This window comes from Nelumbo lutea, chromosome 5 (assembly GCF_056320005.1).
Source record: "Nelumbo lutea isolate HS-2025 chromosome 5, American lotus-T2T, whole genome shotgun sequence".
In the NCBI taxonomy this organism is placed as follows: domain Eukaryota; kingdom Viridiplantae; phylum Streptophyta; class Magnoliopsida; order Proteales; family Nelumbonaceae; genus Nelumbo; species Nelumbo lutea.
Genome location: NC_142688.1, coordinates 54,121,091 through 54,128,774, shown reverse-complemented (window position 1 = coordinate 54,128,774; position 7,684 = coordinate 54,121,091). Strand labels below are relative to the sequence as shown.

The following is a 7,684-nucleotide window of genomic DNA, read 5'->3' as shown; positions in this document are numbered from 1 at the left end:
AGAAATAATTTGATTTTGATGGAAATCGATGCTGGTTAATGCAAAGTTTTCGGTTTGAGCTCGATGAATGACCACTCAACGGGTAGTTGTTACATGCAGAGTTTGTTTTAGTCTATTCCCGTTTGGTTCAGACATGAATGAGAATGAGAATTAAAATCAGCAGGAATAGGATTCTATTCCCTAGGGAGAGACAGGGAATGGTCATTTCCTTAAATGGGGAGAATGGCATTCCAGCAGGAATGGGAATGAGATTCTGATTCTGTCCAACCAAATAGCTGGAATTAGAATAGCCTATTCCGATTCCGATTCCAGACCCCTATTCTTGCAAACCAAATGGATGCGCTTTTTGATAAGTTACTTATTTGGATAAGCGCATTTACCTATGTTCTTTTATTTCCCATTTAAATAAGGCAATGACCATTTTAGCCATAAAAATCCATTATTAAAAGGCGTATTTTTATCCCAATCAAGTGTTGGCAACTTTTTCCCAAATGGAAAAGTTATTTATTCAACTAGGAAATGGGTATCACTTACCTGATCCCATATAAATCTGAAAAAAGAATATGGGTTTTCTTGGTCAATGGGAATCAACATCCCATTGACCAACTTTCCCCCTTCTCAAAATCTGAAAAAAAGAACGCCTCCTAAGAGTATTCTAGTAAGGGTAGAGTTAGTCAATTAGCTAAACCTAGTGCCTATTGGCCTGTTTCGGGTTGTATTGGCCGATATTGATGAAAAAATATGAAACCATCTAATTATACATGTTATATGTATCAAAACTCTTCCAAAATGATATGTATCAATAGATACACACGTTGCAAAATTTAAAACCTTGCCTAAAACTAATGAACAACTAATTTTGTTTGCATTGCATTTACACTCTAAACAGCAACGTCAAGATATTAACTTCTACGGGAAAAGAATGATCACAACAACATCAAGATGTTACAAAGTCATAAGCATACAAATCGGTGTGAAACACAAAACAATCAACACAAGTCCAGCCACTGATCCATTGTTAAACAATAATTTCACCATCTAAACTAACCCCAAATCCCTATGCACCGACCAAACATACAATTAAAAGTCATCAAATTTTCATAAATGCAGCAGCTAGTCTGCTACTATAAGGAAGTGGAGATGTGGTCCATGCCCTGATATTCTAAGGTGGCAAGACGATGGGAAAAAAAATAGAAGAGAAACAAAGGTGGCTGGACCAAAAAATACCTATATACCCTCCAATGAGGGATCAAACCACTATAGCTTGCTAGATGAGGAAAGTGAGTTGGTGGTTATAAGAGAGAAGAGAGGAAATGAGAGAGAAAGAAGAGAGAAAGTGGAAAGAGAGAGAGAAAATGGATATCCAATGCATAATGGGTTAAGAGTCCCTAAAATCTAGGAAAGTCCCCTTGAAATGGGTATGGGCTCCAATTTATAGATTTTCGGATTTTTACAAAAAAATTAATAAAGTTAGATGAATCGGCAAAATCAGATATATTTTCAAAAAAATTACAAAACCGTGAATAGGATAAAAAATTAACCTTTTTAGACCAAATTGTCTTTTTTTTTTTTAAACTTTCACAACTTGAATGCCTTTGTTCATTGTCTCTCTCTTTCACAACAGGGATTAGATACCTTCTATTACATTGTTTTTTAGGTTTTTTATGGAAAATATTTCAAACAAATAAAATAAGTTAATAAACATCATCTTTTCCAAAGAGAAGAAGCAACATATGGAGCAAAGAGGAATTTAGACAACTAGCTGATTCACGCCAAGTAAAAAAAACGAAAATGATAAAACAATGCAAGCAAAACAGAAATTAGCAGCTTTTCTTCTTTAGGACGACGCTGTGTTGACGATGGTACGAGTACTTTACCTTTTGGGATTCAGGGTGTTGTTGAAGAAAGAAGCTTAGAAACAAAAGAGGTAAGGTGTTGCTAGACGATGATATGGTGTTTAGGAGGCTCAAGAACAAAATATGGATCTTCTATCTCCTGATTGAAAAATGTTTTTTAGTAGATGGGTTTCGGAATTTGGAAGTGTCAAACTCAAGGTTCGTGTTTTGCGGCTCCTTTGCTAATCAAATCTATTAAGACGGGTTGAGCTTTGCAAATCACTTTGGTTTTTCTAAAATATCAAAAAAGTATTCACAATTGGGCTGTCTTTGATATTGGATGCAACAAAGGATTGATAGAGGAAAGAGGAAAGGGGTTGAATTGAAGAAATTGGTTAAAATATGACCAAGCTATGTCGTTTCCCTGGTATGTGTGAATCGTATATCCTCTTTGAAAGATATGAAACCATTATTTTCTTTTCGTTAGAAACCGCAGGTTCAAGCTCGTCTTCAAATTGTTCTCTTGTCAAACAAGTTTTTTAAGTTTTGTTTTAAATTTTTATTTAAATGTTTTGTTTTTCAATATTTGTTTGCTGTCCAGGCTGCATTTGTTTTAGGTATAAATTCAATTTTATACCGATAAAAAATATGAACCGATTTAGTTGTTGATGGAAATTGGGATCGATAGATTTTAAAAATTTACACTGCCATATTCCATTGTCAAGGTATAAATTCGATGAGATGAGAGCTACTGTAGTCAACACAGTTTGGTTGTACATATAAAAATTGAAGCCGCTCTTCTGATGCCCTAATTTTATGCTTGAATTCTCTAATCAGTCCTCCTAGCTTAAATACTTTGCTCAACTACCCTTTGCATAATATGATCCGGGTCCTCAACCTCTCCATCAGATGTACCAAGAAAAAATGGGTTTTAGACTGTTCAAATTAGAAATAAATAGTATTAAGCTATGTCTTTCCTTTTTTATTCAACAATCCGATTAGTAAGTACAATCATGCATTTTGTTTCTTAGCTAAATCTTATGTTTGTTGAATGGAGAGGATTAGGTAGGACTCAACTAGGCAATTCATGCTAGATAAGGGTTTGCTTCCTTTAGAAACTCGCAAAGAAATGCAAATCCAAAGATCACATATAGAATTTAAAGTAGATACAACTCAAAACAGAGTATTCCGATACTTGCCCAGAATAGAAAGTATACAGGGAAATAAGAAGCAATTAATATTGTCATCCAAATGGTTGCCAAAGCTCACAAGTTTGAGTTATCCTCATTGTCAAATGATTGTGGGTATTAGTGTTAAATTCGACGTTTTCTCAATTTGGAGCTTGTTGCTGCCAATAAGGATATGATGTGGCAGTAACGTGGATTTTCTATAATGGGTTCCAATGCTGAAAACAGATCAGAATACTGATACCAAACAGAAGGTGTTGCTGTTGCCCCAGGAAATGTCCTACCTGACAGCCAGAAAACGGTGCTTCCAACCCACACAAACGGTGCTGTATATGCAGTATCGATGCCAAACTTATACTTAATTTGGGGTATTCTAGATCATGAATGTGTGTGTTTGTTTTCATTAAAATCACCATATTAGTAAAAAATTGAAACACAAATTTTAACAAAAATAGGTTGTTGGTTTTATTTCATTAAACAATTCATGTTCCATTTTGGTTAATAAAAATAAAAATTTTATTAAAATAAAAAAAGAGAATGAACGCAAGAGAAGATACAAGGGGCCATTTGAACGCCTCCACCAAACCCTAAAAAGAAACAAAAATTAAAATAAGGACCCATAGAAAAACAAAACAGAAAACAAACACTCAGACCTTAGAAAATACAAGGCCCACCACCAAAACTATATATCCAGGCCCAACCCAGCACCACCCAAAACAAACCCCAAATCGGCACAAGACTTAAAAGAACCAACTTGTTCCACCCCTACCTCCGACATCAAATCACTAGATGAATACATGTTCATTAAATGAAAAATTTGAAAACACGTTTGCGGCTCGAGTTCAATAGTGAATTGAGTTTCATATAAAAAATAAAAAAAAAAATTGTACATATAAACATTATATATATGAAAACTAAAAATATTATATAATATAAGCTGATGAGCCTCACAAATTAAACTTCATTAGGTTCAAGCTTGGCTCGATTAGTAAATGAGTCTACAATTAACTCGGTTCGATTGTAAATATTATATCTATTTTTTAATACACAACAGAAAACAAAAAAACAACTCACGTTGAAGGACAACCCTTAAAATGTTTTTTTTTTGGTTCAAATAAATTGATAAGCAACTTTGTTTAGCCCAGTCAATTTTTTTTTTTTTTTTTCAAAGGTGAAGCTTTTATTTTCATTTGATGGACCAAGGCGTTTGCCATTCAGTGACTTAGGGATGGACCAAGGCCTCCATTAATCTGAGTTAATTTGGACCGAGTTTGGTTCCATCCGAACTCAGGCTAACTTTGTTAATGCATAATACATACTGGTAAGAGCACCTATATGCACACACAAGTTTATGGTAAAGTTATGTTAACATTTTCTTTTTTATTTCACGGGAATATACAACGGGGATGGCCCATCTCTCAACCTTGGTGGCAATGGAATTTAATTTGAAGACTTCTATATCGAGTCAGAATCCTACCAACTAATCCTCTTAAGTTATAAGTTAATATTCTATAATCAAATTTAACTTTTATAACCCATGAAAAGTCCATAGGATCAGTGTATGAACACAGCTATGCACATGTGTAACCATACATTTGCCTGGGATTATTTTTCCACTTGTTAATTTTGGAGTGGACCAAGGCCTCCACTAACCTGAATATGGATTTGAGTTTGCTTATATCAGAACTCAATTTGACCTTGCCAATACATTATACATACTAGTAAGAGCATGTAGTATTGCACACACAAGTTTATGGTAAAGTTATAACAATTTATTTATTTATTGCATCATGTGGCTACATAATTGTTAAGTTATAAGTTAACATTATACAATCAAATTTAATTTTTAATAATTGTACACAATCCAAGTCAAATATCCACCTTATACAAGGCTAGTGTGAGAACACATGCTACTAAACATTAAACATATATTTGGTATTTGGATTTGGATTAAACTTTTTAATTTAGCCTGAATGTTATGAAATACACAGAATCCAAGGCAAGTATAGATGTGCCTACTTTTGTGCAGTGCCCTTTGAATATATTCCTTTTATCACCCTATAAAAAAGATATTTCCTTGCTTTTAGGGATGATTATATGCTTTTAGAAAAGGTTTCATTCATGTCATTTACCTCCTACAATTTTGTTTTTTTTTTTTCATTTTCTTTGTTTCATTAGAAATTTTGTTATACTTTCTTGTATTTTTTCTATTTTTTTCATTCTTTATATTTATTATAATCTATGTTATAACTTAATGTAATTTATGTATGTATAAAATTAATGGGTAAAGGGTTGGATGTGGTCAAGGTGAGTTTGGGTTGATTCCAACCCATTTAATTTTTTTTTTTAAATGGATCATTAACGAGTTGGCAGGTTAGACAAATTGGATTGAAACACAACCCAAACCAATCCGCCCAAGCCCACCCAATTGCCACTCCTACTTTTATTGCCCAAAGAAAATATTACAACATCAAATTCATGTCTAGAACCCTGAAATTACTTTTATCAGAAAAAAAAAAAAAAATTGAAAGAACAACATTAAAAATGCAAGGAGTCTGGATCTCCCGGATCTCCTGCACTCGGAATGGTATGCGCAGCGGTGCTCTCGGAATAAGAAATAAACACGTCATGGACACCTCGTTTATAGAGCAAACGGTAAAACTTTGTTAAATTATAATAATATTTCTTTGAAATTAAAAAATGGTAAAAGTGAGAAAAAGAGAGGGAACCGAAGTCTTTTGAGACTTGCCGCCTTTGGACTCCGAAAGAAAACTTCATTAAACCAAGGTGCTATAACGATCACAGAAGACCATCTTCTTCAACCTTCAGCTAGGGGCGAAGCTTGCCGTCTGTGCTTAAATAATATATGTAGCTTCATGTTGGATAGAACTACAAGAGGATCTCTTGAAGTATTCTATATCTCAAACATGGCAGACGAGGGCGAGAGAGAGACCTGGGAACAATTCGAACACACTTACCTCCCCCATTCTTCTTCGTTTAAGTTCAGGTCTATTCAGTAGGATGGAAAATGGTGTTGCTTCAACAGATTCCATATATACAACGATGATTGCATCATCTTCTCTCCAAGCAAGCACCAAGGACTGTATACCTTTTTACAGGATTATCAACACCAAGGGAAAGTAAAATCAGAACCAAATCCTTTATTATCATGGTATGATGTTAGAGGACCAAATATCTCAATCGTTCGATTCCAGACTACGAGTTCCAGAAAACATTCTGAAATGTCTGAAATTCATGGTTTAAATCTTACAATCCAATTTTTTTTTTCATTATTTTCTTCATTCATATTTCTTATACAAAGAGTTTGGTACTCATCCACACATGAGAGCAGGGTGCACATGTAAACACCAGTCGTGTTCATTTCTGATTTGAAGAGCACGGCTGCCCACACCATTTTGAGTGCAGGAAATCCGGATTCAAACGCAAGTCCATGTTTTCATACAAGAACCCGTATTTAACGTTTAAACCAAAAAAAAAAAAAAGACCCGTGTTTACCGTTTCACCATTGAAGGACAACTTTGAACCAGACACAGACTATGAAGCTAAAATCCCCAAAGCGGCTATAAATTCCAGGGCAGATCTCAAACATATCACGCACATTGCCCAGCGACAAAATGGAAATCAAATCTCTTCTTCTTCTCGTTTCTCTCCTAGCTTATTCCTTTATTCTCCTTGATGGAGTCTCTGGCACTGCTAGGCCGTCACGGTCGCTACTTGATGGATGGAAACCCATTGTAGATGTGGATGATCCATTTATCCATGAGATCGCAGAGTACGCTGTCTCTCAGCACAATAAGGAAGCCAAGACAAAACTCGTACCCAACGAGTTGATTCAGGGTGAGACACAAGCTGCCGGAGGCGGCACCAGTTATCGCCTTATAATTGCAGCAAAGGATGGCTCGGCTATCAAAAAATACGAGGCTGTTGTCTTGGAGAAGGGTGGGACGCCTTCCAGTCTTACATCTTTCAGACAGATTTAGAGCCCAAAATAAAATTTCTCAGCTTAATTAATTGTAGGTGATAATCTTGAATTTGCTTATGTTGCATGTAGCGGAATTGAATGTCTTCTCCTTTAATTTGGATTAGACATCTTATGCTATCTTGTAAACATGGATTTCCTTCCAACAAAATCCATCCTCACACCGTTTTCACAGCCCTTGCAGCGGTGCATTCCCAATACTTCTTGGCTGCAAGAGCTGTAAGGACAGTGTGAGAACGAAATCTGAATTCCTATATCTTGTACACTTATTGTTTCTTCATAATAAATAATTTATTGTGGTTAATATGTTTTGCACAATTGTCTCAATCTATGCCAGCTGCTTTCATGGATGCTATCTATATCCAATCAAATTAACTTGGATTTGAAAAATCCATTATGCTTGTTGGATTGGATTGGATGATCTCATATTTGCTGCAACCACGGTCAAAGATTAGTGTGGCAAACTTTTGGGCTTGGAAAAACAATCATGCTACTCTATAAATATATATATATATATATATATATATATATATATGCTACACAACCCGAGGGTAGGGATGGCAATTTTCTCCATCTCTGTCAAGTACCCAACCTCCCTGATCATGCGAGAATGGGGATGGAGATTGCCTTAGCGGAGGCAGGATGGGGATGGATTAATAGGA

At 35.2% G+C, this 7,684-nt stretch overlaps 1 pseudogene; it reads left to right on the top strand.

Moving 5' to 3' along the window:
- The first annotated feature begins 6,657 nt into the window (after nucleotides 1-6,657).
- LOC148852465 (cysteine proteinase inhibitor 4 pseudogene) lies at nucleotides 6,658-7,023 on the top strand (annotated as a pseudogene).
- The last annotated feature ends 661 nt before the right edge of the window (nucleotides 7,024-7,684 follow it).